The following is a 14485-nucleotide window of genomic DNA, read 5'->3' as shown; positions in this document are numbered from 1 at the left end:
CATTGAGGCTAAATGGCCGGGATCAGTTCATGATTCTAGGATCTTACGAGCATCCTCACTGGCACAGAGATTTGCACAAGGCGCAAGAATTTTACTGACCTGAAGGAGTGTACTTTTGAAGTAAGGTGTATATTGCATAGGCATAATTTTGGTAGGTCAGGTGTAGAGGTCATCTTAAGGAATTTAAAGTGCTCGTCATACTTTATTATAGATAGCCATATAAGGCACACATTGCATCAAATTGCCAAGTCTTAACACATGTATATCCATCCAACATTTCTCTTGTTGGATATATATATACCTCCTCACGCCACATCCTGATCCAGGAACAAGGGCGGAGAGGGCATTTCACCATGCATATGCTACAATAAGGGCACGGATAGAAATGACCTTTGGCCAAATTAAATCCAGGTTCATTGCTTAAAGCAATTGCTCAGGCACCATGGCTGACTTCTGACAGAGCCATCTTAAATTAATAGTATACTTCAAATTTGATACATTTTGTCTTGTGAACAACTTTTCAGACTCAAGTCTTTTCTTCCTTGAGTCCCTGCAGGTTCCAGTGCCTGAAAGGACTCAGTTTCTCCTGACACAGTGAGGGACCTATACAGGGACACATATTTCCGTTGGTTCTTATTGTTGTGAACTTTGAGTTAGAACATCTTTTCATAATTTAGCATTGACACAGTAGCAGTTTAAGTTAGAGCAAGTCTAAGAAGGCTAAATGGACAGAGGTGATTTATAATTTTCCAAACGTTTAGGTCATGGCACCCCACTGTGAATATAAATGTATAAACAAATTTCTAACACTTTGCATGAACCGTACAATAATGACAAGTTTGAGTTCAAGTTGTGTTGAATTGTTTAATTATTATTACATGTTTCTCAAGCTGTGGAGAGAAAACAGAATTAAATACAGTTCACACCACGACCTTCTTCTTTATCTGAATTTATACTTACATCCCTCTCCAGTTTCATAATCTCCAACTTGATCCTTTTTATTTTCAGTTTCTTGTATTCCATATCTAGTTTGGTGCTCTCTATACCCAACAGAAGTTTCCGTTTGTACAGAGTTCGGACATCCTGTGATAGGGCAAATATGCCTGTGAGTAACGAAGTATGTAGGCAGTGATAGTAATGTGAAGAAGAAGTAAAGTGTATTGGTGATAAGTAGGCCTATTGGTATAGAATAGCTGGACTGCAAACGCATCCGAACCGTTTCATTTTTAATAATAAATAGCCTACCTGTGGCATTTCTGTGTCTACAGACAGTTTCATCATCGAGTGCCCGAGATGTGCTGGGGCCATCTAACTGCAAACGGAGAAACACTGCAGTTGTTGAAGTAGGAGATCACAGGGATGCATAGTATTTCCATCGAAAGAAAATTAAATTGAATACAACTACTCACACATGGGTTCGGGATGTCCTCTGTGGTCTGGGGATCAAGCAGGCAGATGGTGTCTCCCACCACTGATAGATGTAGGCACACCATCAGTTATTATAATTGAGTGACTGACAATCTGAGGGAAACTGATCCATACCTTCTACATACTGATCCCGCACACTTTTGGGAACATATCCTGAGTAGGTCCCTCCCTCTATTCCTTCCACCAGCGGCCGCTCTCAATTGCTGGTTAGAGCAAGTTCCTTTGCTGATGTGAGATTTTCAGGTGGAGGACCCCCACCAGTGGCAGAGGCCTCTGTCTTTTTTTGGTAGCCACAGTGCAACATATTTACAGCTCAACACATTTCTTCAAAGGCTACTTACCACTCGGAAATATGATCCTGTACTTTACTTTCACTTGCTACCTTAAGATTGCTCCTGTTGAGATGTAACAGTGAAGAATTATTATGTGGGTCACACACTCACGATAATATAGTCATACAGTATGATAATGCGTGTTGATTATTGGGTTATTAAACTATATAAACTGAGCAGGGCCAGTACATGTGTGCTGTACATCTCATACAGAGACAATTCAGAATGCTTTATGTAAACACATTATAACAAAGAGGAGAGCATAAATACATGAGGACTGTGAAATAAACGTGTAACAATTGACAATGGTATGAAACTTATGCATTTAGTCTGTCGGCAGTTGTTTGCCATGCTGTTTCCCTCGCTTTATTGATCACAGCTAATTACTTTTTCTGGTGATGACACTTGTTAAATCCTCAAACAGCTCCATCAGCATTCTTTGTTCAGCTGCAGAGAAAATAACAGATCTTGTCTTGTTCTCCTTTTCTGCCATCTCCGTTTTTCCACCATCCACTCGTCAGGGCTTCCTACGTTCCTCGGGCACTCGCACATAGCCAGGCTATGTAAGCCTCGCTCTGATTAGCCTCGCTTAGATGCAGATGAAATGTCTTAGTGGAACGACTTGAGACTTAATTGGGAGATGGCGTTAATTTAATGCCACCTCACTGGGTCAGATCATCCGATCACATGGCTTTTCATACCAATGTTATGCTGACGATACCCAGCTCCATCTCCCACTTGACGACCACACGATCTCAGGACAAATCTCAAACTGTCTCTCTGACATATTGAAATGGATGAAGGCTCATCACCTCCAACTGAATCTCTCTAAAACTTAACTGCTTGTCTTCCCAGCCAAACCAACCATACACCACAGCATCTGCATCCAAACTGAATCCCTATCTCTTGCTCCATCAAAGGTAGCTAGTAACTTGGGTCTCATGATTGATGACCAACTAACCTTCAAAGATCATGTTGCCTCCGTTGCTCGATCGTGCCGCTTCGCATTTCTAAACATAAGAAAGATCAGGCCATACCTAACCCAACACTCCACCCAGCTCCTGGTGCAAGCTATGGTCATCTCCCACCTTGACTACTGCAACACCCTCCTAACTGGTCTCCCAGCCTGTGCTGTGAAACCGCTGCAAATGGTCCAGAACGCGGCAGCGCGTCTGGTCTTTGATCAGCCGAATAGAGCACACGTCACCCCTCTGTTCATTGAACTCCACTTGCTACCCTTAGCCACCCGCATCAAATTTAAGTCACTGATGTTAGCCTACAGAGTCCTTAATGGAACGGCTCTACTTGAATTCTCTTGCAAAGGCTTATGTCACAACTCGGTCACTCCGGTCGTCACAGGACTGTCATCTAGCAGTGCCTACACCACGCTTAAGACAATCCAGACTCTTTTCATGTGTCGTTCCACGATGGTGGAATGACCTACTGTGCGCTACCAGAACAGGGGCGTCCATCAGTGTATGGCTGAATATCTTCAAGAAACTCTTGAAGACCCAGCGCTTCAGAAAGCATCTCCTATCCTAGCACTTACCCTGTACTTCCTTACCCCCTCTACTGCACTTTATCTTTCTGTACTCCCCTCCAGGGCCGCCGATAGGGGGGGACAAACGGGTATTTTGTCCCGGGCCCAGGAATGGGTCGGGGGGGGTCCAAAAAAAAAAAAAAAAAAGGGAATATGCGCATTAGTCCGCAAATATGTCCAAATGTTTCAGGCACGCACGCCAATCAGGCTGAATTGATTTGAGAATCATCCCCGGTCAGCTGAATGACAGCCAGTGTAACGCGGCTCTGGTTTAACCTTATTTTGTTTAAAATAAGCCAGTATAGACATGGCAACGTGTGAAATTGCCATTTAGATAGAGTTGAATGTAACGAATGGGTTATAAACGTGACGTTTTGGGGTAGCTTGTAACTTTCGTTAGACTGATTTAACTTGACACTCGCCAGATGAATGGGCTCCGCCATTCTCAGAAAGTTCAGCGGACATACACGTGGGTCTGGCGATAAATAAAAGTACCCTTAACATGATTCCCTTGGTCAAGTGAAAAATGGTTGATGAAATGTGCAGTTTATGAGCTCTAAATGAATAAAATAGTGTGAGTTTTATTGTGGAAGGATTTTGAAAGCCATAACTCCACTCTGTCCATATCCAGGCAAAGTGGTAAATAATCCCCTTGGTTTATCCACAATAAATGAGAGGCTGGGAAAGTAGAGGTGGGTGTGGGTGGGTTGCTACGTGGGGGCCCATTCAGAGAATTTTGTCCCGGGCCCAGCCAAACCTGTCAGCGGCCCTGCTCCCCTCTATGCCTGCACTCTATCTCTACACTGTCACCCCTGACAGAGTCTGGGGTGACAGTTTCAGTGTAGAGAAATCTAGTGGTTTCCTTCTATGCAACTTATTGTTAGCTTTGATGTTAGGTGTAATGTAATTTTTTTTTTTAATTGTAAGTCGCTTTGGATAAAAGCATCTGCTAAATGCATAAACATAAACAGTTTAAGTGAGGCTTTCCCGATACAGCCTGGTTTTCTTTAGCTACGTTCGTGGAACACCCCTCAGGTAAAGTCTCATTGAGATAAAAACAATCTCTTTTGCAAATGTTTCCTGACCAAAACAGCAGCAACAGCACAGTTAGACACAAAAGAAGATATTAAACAAAAGATATAAAAAATGAGATCCTTCCCCAAGTGGAGGAGTTCAAGTATCTCGGGGTCTTGTTCACGAGTGAGAGACGAATGGAGCAGGAGATTGACAGGCGGATCGGTGCGGTGTCTGCAGTGATGCGGGCTCTGCACCGGCCCGTCGTGGTGAAGAAGGAGCTGAGCCAGAAGGCGAAGCTCTCGATTTACTGGTCAATCTGTGTTCCTACCCTCACCTATGGTCACGAGCTGTGGGTAGTGACCGAAAGAACGAGATCGCGAATACAAGCGGCCGAAATGAGTTTCCTCCGCAGGGTGTCTGGGCTCTCCCTTAGAGATAGGGTGAGAAGCTCGGTCATCCGGGAGGGGCTCGGAGTAGAACCGCTGCTCCTCCGCATCGAGAGGAGTCAGATGAGGTGGCTCGGGCATCTGGTGAGAATGCCTCCTGGACGCCTCCCCGGGGAGGTGTTCCGGGCCCGTCCCACTGGGAGGAGGCCCCGGGGAAGACCCAGGACACGTTGGAGAGACTATGTTTCTCGGCTGGCCTGGGAACGCCTCGGGGTCCCCCCAGAAGGGCTGGAGGAAGTGGCCGGGGACAGGGACGTCTGGGTCTCTCTGCTCAAGCTGCTGCCCCCGCAACCCAATCCCCGGACCAGCGGAAGATGATGGATGGATGGATGGATGGATATAAAACACAATGTATTCATAATGTTCAGATCAACAAGAAGAAATTCCAGATTCACTCAAGGGATTCTTATAAACCTTTGGACAGTTGATTCACATGGTCAAGGTATTGAAATGCTATTTTTATGTTTCCCCATAGGGTAACAAGCATTAAATAGATTATTTCACTTCATCAAATGTAAATTCTACATTATTTTGAATGTTAATACAACAGCAAGCTACATTTTGCCAAATCACAACACATGTCATCTCAAAGAAAAATGAAAATAGCCAGTAATAGAAAATGGTAAATAGCTAAGAATATTGTTTTCATAGTAAAAACACCTTCTGGAAGTATACATGGTGCATTTGACTATTTTTTTTTAAATTAGGGTTCTTAATGGAATTTTGAAACTGTGATTACTGTCTAATTAAAATGTTCTGCACAGTCGGTGGGCACACCAGTTGCAAAGTACTGATCTTTAATAAAAATTTTCATTCTAACATGTGACCTTTAAGCTTAAATTAAAAGAGTTTTCATACAGAAACTGAGGCTTTTTTGGGTACAGAGGAACAAATAATAAAAAAAAGAAAACAGCGTTATCACGAGTCAATTTATGCTCCATCATATCACCGTCTCACAGAAAAAAGTGGTGTTTTCAGGAATATTAACCCATAACTCAACATTTGCTCCACAGAAGTAACAATTCTTGCTGGTTTTTCAAAGCTTTAAATGAAACTTCAGTCATGCAGAAACCCTTTAAGCCAAGTTCACACTATAAGATTGTTAGCGTTGTCAGATGGATGTATCGTTCACACCACTGATCTGTGGCAAGACTTACAAACCAGATAATTGTTCATCATCATTATTTATCTATTTATTGATGTGTTGAATCTTATGTGAAAAAGCAACAATAGATTCCATAAACAAGTAAATAGAAAAATGAACTTTAATCAGAATTCTCTACAAAGATTCTTGGTGTGCTGAGGCACCCTACTTTCCACCCATTATTTGCAAAACTACCACAACTATTTATGGCTTATGCTATTGCAGCTTCTTAATCTTGTACTGATTTGGTTGTCTGATATTCTTTGTGATTGCAGTATTCCCTACTCAGCTGTGTCAAAGTCATTGCATTTTAATGCTTTCTTTCATTTTCATGAGTCTGCATCATTAGCCTTCGCATCGCTGGCCTGCTCTCTGAGAGCATGGCAAAGCTCTCAGAGAAAAGCTTACACATGGTAAATATTCCCCTCAACCCTTCCAAGAAACAAAGAAAGTATCTACAGACGGATTATATGAGCATCGATTGGCCCTTGTGACCACGTCTGGTCGACACAATAGCACGCTATAGCACGCTATTGATGTTCTGGAATTGCTTTTGAAGGCAGTGAGATTGATGTAATGGTGTGATGGTGGGCCCTTAAGGGCCAGGCTCCTGGTGCTGAAGTCTGATTGACTGCCCTTGGGTCAATCTATTCATTTGCATCCACCCTGTTTGGTCTTTCTTGCTGTGTCCACTGAGCTAACTGACACACAAGGTCCTCTGAGGGGGGATGGAGTCTGCTTCCAAACAGGAAATTGACCCTTATTATTCTCACAGTAGATTTTTACTGCAAACAGGTTAATGTGATTGATTTTGTGTCTGCTGTAACCTGTAAAAACTGATGCAATTGTATACTCTGAGTTTCTATTTGCCAGAGCCTGAAAACAGCTGCATCTACTAACCTTCATTTATACATCTTTATGAACAGCATAAACATCCTTTGAAGCATGTAATACTGTATTACATACTGTAAGTATTCACATACTGAGGGACGCTTATATTCCTGCTAGTGTTTAAAAATATCTTCTCTTCAGGATAATTGAAATAATGTCTAATGTCAGTCTTTGGAGTGAGTCTTTTAATCTGGTTACAGCATCCTCTGATAGACACCTTCTATATGTAAATTTATTCTCAGAAGCTGTATAGTCAAGTAATGTAAACTCAAAGGTTATCAAAAAATGGTCAGATAAGGCGGTGATGGCGGCAGGTAGCTATGGTCGGTACGTCCGAAGTTTGACAGGTGCTAGGAATGCGCCACGAAAGCTGCTTTGTCAGCCTCCAAATAACTCAACAGAGGCACAAAAACTGAAACACGATCAGCGAATGATTTTTAGTTTTTGTGTAGGCTCAAGGGTGTAACTTTGGCTTTGACATTGGTGGGGACAGGGACCTAATCCCCCCACCCCCACCCCCCAAAACTGCCACAAATGATATACCTTCAGTCGGTGTACAACCGAATCAATCAATGACACACATTGATAGTTTACATGTCTGTTTACTTCTGCCATGAAACGGGTCTCCATGAAACAAAACATTACAATAACAGAAAAAATGTAGGCCTACTTTATTTTCAACTATACAGCATTAAGCAGTTAGTCTAAGTGATTTATATTTAAACAATGAACTTTCCTTCTGCAATGGTGTAGGGCATGCTATATGAAAGGAGAACTAACTAAATAAATACTTACATCTTAACATCACTTTACATCTTAACATTACTTTACTCCTCAAGACTTAGTAAGTATTTCAGCCATACTGCAACTGTCATCTCAACTGATGAGCACAAAAATGGGTCTATGTGAAGGAGCCAAACACATGCCTACGTCGATCGTTAACTGCGACAAACTGTTGGCATATTTGTTTTATGTCTATATTATCCAGTATGTCCTGATGAACATGGCATACAGCTGCATTGTTCAATCTCACTTGGGTCATTGTTGACCGCAGCCATGTTTTCAGCCTTCTCAGGGCACTGAAGCTTCTCTCTGCTTCAGCTGATGAAACTGGCACAACTAAAAGCAGCCTGACAAGGCTTTCCACTTCATTAAACAGACCCCTCACCTCAACTGGCATCCCTCTGATAATAGTAGCCACCTCACTACTAGATGTGAATGTATATTTTGACCTGAACATGGCCAACTGAATCTCAAGAGTCTGCCTGTTAATTTCTGGGTACTGATCAACAATGCCATCCACCTTTCCAGACAGCAGAGTTTCTTCCAATTTCTGCAAGACACACAGATCAGGTTGGTTAAACCTATCCTCAAACTGAACAGCTACAGTATCCAGCACCTTGTAAAATTCTGGTCTGTAAGACTCCTCAGGTGTCTTGGGAGTGTGACTGCCTGCCTCACCAGTGTACCGTTTCGGTGGCCGTCTCTGGTGAGGAATCTGAATTGGCTCAAGTTCCAGGGAATCCACCATTTCCACAGCTTTATCGAACACTTTCTGGAATTTTTCCTCATTTCTTTTACCCTGTAGGGTGGATTTGACGCACTCTATTGCTTCCTTCATTCCAGCAATTGTTGCTGTTCTTTTCTGCAGGGACTTATTGAGGCATTCTAGCTCCTCAATGACCTCCAATGCCACTAGAAGCCCAAGCACTGTCTTTCCCTTTGAAAATCTGTCATGCAAACCATTTGCCTTAGCAGCTGAGCTTGACCCACTTGCTGCCATCTCCTCTAGGCTCACCAGCACACTCTCATATTGAGATAGCACGGCTTTGACAGCATTTCCCCTTACTGTCCACCTGGTTGGGCAGAGTGGTCTAAGAGACACATTTGGTCCCTCTGAATCTGCGGCTACAGCTGAAAACATGCCCTTGAATTTGCCTGACTGCTTGCTTAATGTCCCCAGATCATGCACCCACTCTAAGGCATCACGAATTAAAGGACTGGCCTGACATGCAGCCTGTGTTATCAGGTTCAGGCAGTGAGGCCCGCAGTGCACATACAATGCCAGTGGTTGCTGTTTTTTCATTTCTGCCTGTGCACCTGAATACGATCCTGACATGTTTGCTGCACCATCGTATGCCTGACCTCTCAAATATGCCAATGGGATATTCAGCCTCAAAAGCACATCCACCGCTGCTCTTGCTATCTCCACTCCAGTAGTTCTTGACACTTGATATAAGCCCACAAACACCTCATGTGGAACCAGATCCTCATCCACATACCTAAAACATATGGACTCTTGCTCAGTCCCTGAAATATCTTGAGTACCATCTATAATGATGGAGAACTGCTGCACAGACAGAGATCTGAGATCTGTTTGTGCAATATCTTTAACTATACAGGTGCCAAACAACTGTAAAATCTCATTTTGCACTGTTGGAGATGTATAATCATGGTGACGGGACAACCAGTCAGAGAGACAGGCGTCATCCTTGGCTTTATGTTTCAAGTGTTGAAACAGGTTACCATCTTCCTTTCCATGGCCACGCATTGCCAATCCCTGCCTGCTAAGGAACTGTACTGAACCAACAATACTTCTTAAGCAGTGTCTGGCATTTCCCTGCTGTTTTGACCAGGCACTTGAGAGTTGTGAATCTATGGGGGCTGCTTGTTGAGCATGCACTGTGACTGCATGATGATGGGCCTGAGAATTTTGGTGCCGTTCAAATCTTTCAAGCGCATTCTTCCAGTTTGTATACCCCTTGGAGGAGAATGCAGGGTCTGCTTTTTTTGACATAGCACTTTTCTGTACAGTATATGCCTTCACACAGTAAAAACAGAGAACTCCCTTTACTGCAGGGCTATAATGAAGCCATGGGTACTGTTTATACCACCTTTCTTGAAAATGGAGGACCCTACTGGTCAATGTTTGATCTGGGATGGATTTTGGGTCAGGCTGGTTTGGCTTATTGCCAATGTCCAGACTATCACCACCACTACACTGCTCTTCATCACTGCCGGTGTCACTCTCACTGCTGCTCTCCCTGATGCTCACTACAGGTGTGCCAGTTTCCTTAGAAATAGACCACATGATACCATTAGCCATACTGTAACATTATGTGATGATAATTACATGTGACCTCATGATATCACCACCCACATAATTAACTGCATACTTTTTATCCTCACATTAAAAAACATGGTTGTTCTTAATTGACCTCACCTTTGACCCTGACTCTTCTCCTGTATCTTCCCCTGTATCATGTGTCATGATTGCCACCTGATAAAATAATACATTGATACGACGTACAAAAAAACCATAACATGTCAATTCATTTTTTTGCCAAGCATACACCAATTAATCACTTTACATCATTAACCAACATTCATCTACCAACATGAATTGTGTTAAAAATTACTAGTAGTATCAATCAATAATCAACAATAAAATTCACCTGTGCTCCTGTCTCTTCGCCTTTGTCTGAGCTATTACAACATGGCTGAGCTGTCACCTGTTAAATAGCAGTGACATCCCATGAGCATTCACTTAATGCACTCAAAGACAGTAATGAACCATCATCAGCCTATCATTGGTTATGTAACCCATGGTAAATTACAGGACAACTTCGCCAACTAATCATCATTCAACTTCACCTGTGACTCTTTCTCTCCATCGCCGTCTGCCTGTGTTGTAGTGTGGCGTTGTGATGTTGGATCTGTCACCTGGACAATAAAATGGGCCATGAATGCCATTTCATTGAAAAATGTTAGCTAAGGATAGCTTTTTTTTGTTTGTCATTATGCTAAGGTGCCCGCCGACGTTTTACAAAGGCGCCCTCGTGATAAATCTGTCTCGTGTTATATTGACGAGGAGTTATTGTGTCACTGTCACAAACATTCTATCATTTGCAGGACATAATGCAACATTAACATATTGACAGCCATTGGATATTCAACTGCACAACAGTCTCTGCAGTTAGTTGTGCCATCGTAGACAACTTGATTCATAGATAACGAGTTTGCCCTGCTAACGGGCTGTGTTCCAAACGTCATTTCATTAGCGAGTGATAGTGTGACTTACAGATTTCTTTGAAAAGTAGCTCCGTATGTCCACTTTTTTTCTTTTGCCTGCCATCTCACTTGGCAGTCATGTGCCCGTGTCACCCACGTTGCACCAAAGATTCTGGAACGTTAGCCTGCCAGAGTAATTTAATAACGTACCGTGTGGTAACACCACTGATTAGCGCAGTGATAGAACCTACCGAAAAGACCTCAGCTTATTTTTTTTTTGGCGCTCCTGCCTCCTAGCAACCATACACAACCTAGAGTCTCACGTGAAAGAAGGGGAAGGCACAGCCAATCAGATTGGTCGTCAGCCTTTGGCAAAGGACTTTTGGTTAACCCTTTCTTCGCCGCAATGCGAATGAGACGGGAGACCGTTTTTTTCCCCCCAGCCCCAGTGATCAAATTGGTGCGGACAAAACGATAATCGCTGGATATTGGTGGGGACGCGTCCCTTATATCCATGCCGAAATTACGCCCATGTGTAGGCTTGTGCATAACTCTACTTGTGTGCACTACCAAACACTGAGTTAAGACCAGCAATGGCACCTCACTCTGCACTCCTGCAAACGGTAGTCAACATCTACTATATGCAACGTTTTTAAAAAATGGAAATGCCAGTGTTCCCACCACTAAAAGGGGCACTGGCCCATCCCGGACTTTTATCAGAAATATGTACCTTGTGGTGACACTGCTCCTGGCTGGCGATGTGGAGTTAAACCCGGGCCCTCTACCTCCTCCTGATAATGGACTATCGGACAGCGGGGGTATACCTGAGATGAATTCTCCCACTGGCGGAGGTCTGGGACATGGATCGAAACAGCGACCACACCAAGATGCTAGCTGGGCCCTCCGGTACAGTGGAGGCTAGCAAGCCTCAGGTGGATACCAGACGACGGCTAACCAACAGAAACCCGGAGCCAAACCCGGATCCACTGCCTCCAGCTGAAAACTCGGGGCTGTCGGGCGTCATCGGAGTACTCTTTCCACCTCTGCTGGAACAACAACTTGGCCATAACACTCAAGCGCATCCTATCAGTTCAGAATGTTTTTATGACAATGACACAAGTCGTAGAGCACTCAATAAGACTATTTTTAAAAAACGTAAATTCATAAAATTGCAACAAACTCTTAATCATGCCAAGATTATCTGGGACCCGAAATGTAAGCCCAAGGGACTGCTCGGTGGTCACATAAACATTCGAAGCATCATACCAAAAAGTGACCAAATTCACCATTTGCTAAGTGACTCAAACTTGGATTTTTTATTTAATTGTAAAACATGGTTACACAGCAACTCTCCTAGACTATCTTCAGACTGGACAGAACTACGGGAAGGGGTGGAGGGGTATTGTTTTATGTGAAGGAACACCTCAAATGTAACCATATAAAATGGGCTACTGTACACAACATGGAATGTATTGGATTGAAAGTAGTCCTCTCTCCAGAAATGTCTCTGTTGTCCCAGTGGGAATTTACAGGCCACCATCATCTTGTAGTGCTTTCTATGATGAAGTACAGGACATACTGAAAGAGTGCAATTTAAAGACTGAAACATCTTACTTGGGGACTTTAATATAAATTGGTTCGACAAAGTGAAACGAAGGCCTCTGAAAACCCTTGCAGCAAAGTTTGACCTGTCTCAGTTAATAATATGTCCTACTAGAATAACTAACACAACACAAACGTGCATAGATCTTGTTTTTAGTAATAAATGTGATAGGATTCTGAAAACATACAGTCTGCTTACAGGTTTGTCAGACCACAACCTGATTCTGTTCTCAAGGAAGTTGTCTAAAAACAGACTGTTACGCCCACCCATCCAAACAAATGGGAATGTAAGAATACCTAAAAATGAGACTGAGAACCTAAAAGAAGCTTTAAATCAAATAAACTGGTGTGACCATCTGGTCAATAGTGATGCAAACAAAAAATGTGAAGAATTTATGGGAGTAATCAAGGATACTATGGCGCAATTTATGAAAAAGGTTAAACAAAAGCCTCACAAAAGGAACCACCTACTATGGCTTGATGAGAACATATGGACACTTATGAAACAGAGAGACCACGCACTCAAGACATCTCTTAAAACAAACACTATACATGATAGACAGATATTTGTGTCACTGAGAAATAAAGTGGTGAAGGCTCTCAGAACTGCGAAAGCAACATTTTTTATAAACGTAATCAGTAATGCTAGGGGAAATGCCAAAGCGATCTGGACAAATATTAAAAAACTGACAAACAACAGTAACACACACAGAGAAATTAAAGATAAATAACACTGTAGTCCAGGACCCTAAGGATATTGCAACAGCACTCAATACATATTTTATTGATTCTGTAACACATCTAACACAAAGCACTGATTCTGAAGTTAAAAATTTAAGCCAGATGCTTATCAGCACCACATCACCACTTTTTAACATACACATTGTCACACCCATGGACTCACGTTTTTTAGTTTCATGTTTTAGGTTATGTTTTTGTGTCAGTTCATGTCTTAGTTTTCCCTGCACCCTGGTAATTAGTTCACTCACTGCACCTGTTTATTCCCCTCCAGCTGCACCTTGTCCCAATCACGTTCACTCCCTATATATGTTCTCAGTCCTTTTTGTTCGGTGTGAGATTCTACCATTCCACATGTTTCTTACCCCACGTTACCTGACCTTCCGGCCTTGTTTCCCCACGTTCCACGTTCCACGTTCCATGTTTGCAAGTTAAGTATTTATTTATTTACCCATGCCATGTTTAGTTCCTTTTTTTGTCACAGTTAGGTTTTTTGGATCCGGCTTAGCCGCGCCTTTTGTTGTTACTTTGTCTTTTGGAAAATAAATCACCCTTATCTTTTGAAAAGTCTGCATCCGTGTCCTCCCTCCTGACCAAACCTGACAGAAGAATCTCACCAGAGATGGACGCGGCGGACTCAGACCGGTTCTGGGACCTCTATACGGACCTGTGGCGAAGCATTGACCAGGACTCCGCGTTTGCCAGGCTACGAGCGGCTGCGGAGCTCCTGGTCTTTCTATCAGCAAGGCGGGGGCGCCGGGAATGGGACCACCTCCTGGAGGGTGTATGGAACCACGCCGGGACCGTGCAGCGTGATGCCTCGCTGGACGTTTTTGGCTTGGAGCCGCACGAGGTAATTGAGCTGTACGGCGACTCTCCCTCCTCTTCCTCAGACTCCCAGGACCCGCAGCCCCCGGACCCAGCAGCCACAGCCACAGTGTCCAGCAACCCACCAGTCCCAGAGCCGGTCCCAGCCGTTCCCGAGCTGGCCCCGGTCCCAGCCGTTCCCGAGCTGGCCCCGGTCCCAGCCGTTCCCGAGCTGGCCCCGGTCCCAGCCGTTCCCGAGCTGGCCCCGGTCCCAGCCGTTCCCGAGCTGGCCCCGGCCTTTGGGGATGTCTGGGATCCATCCCTTGAAGGGGGGGCTCCCCCCCCCGCCGGATGTCTGGTCAACCGTGGGACGGTCCCCGGCTCCTCCTCCCGCCACGCAGATGGAGGTCTGGGTGCCAACCGGACCACCGCCTGCTGCCACGTCATCGGGGGTCCGGGCGTCCGCCGAACCACCGCTGTCTCCTGCCGCCACGCAGATGGAAGTCTGGGTGCCAACCAGATCACCGCC

At 44.0% G+C, this 14485-nt stretch overlaps 1 pseudogene; it reads left to right on the top strand.

The window, feature by feature from the left end:
* The first annotated feature begins 1099 nt into the window (after positions 1-1099).
* On the top strand, positions 1100-3375 carry LOC142396300 (uncharacterized; annotated as a pseudogene).
* The last annotated feature ends 11110 nt before the right edge of the window (positions 3376-14485 follow it).

This window comes from Odontesthes bonariensis, chromosome 12, assembly GCF_027942865.1.
Source record: "Odontesthes bonariensis isolate fOdoBon6 chromosome 12, fOdoBon6.hap1, whole genome shotgun sequence".
Classification (NCBI taxonomy): domain Eukaryota; kingdom Metazoa; phylum Chordata; class Actinopteri; order Atheriniformes; family Atherinopsidae; genus Odontesthes; species Odontesthes bonariensis.
This window is presented reverse-complemented; position numbering and strand designations above follow the sequence as displayed.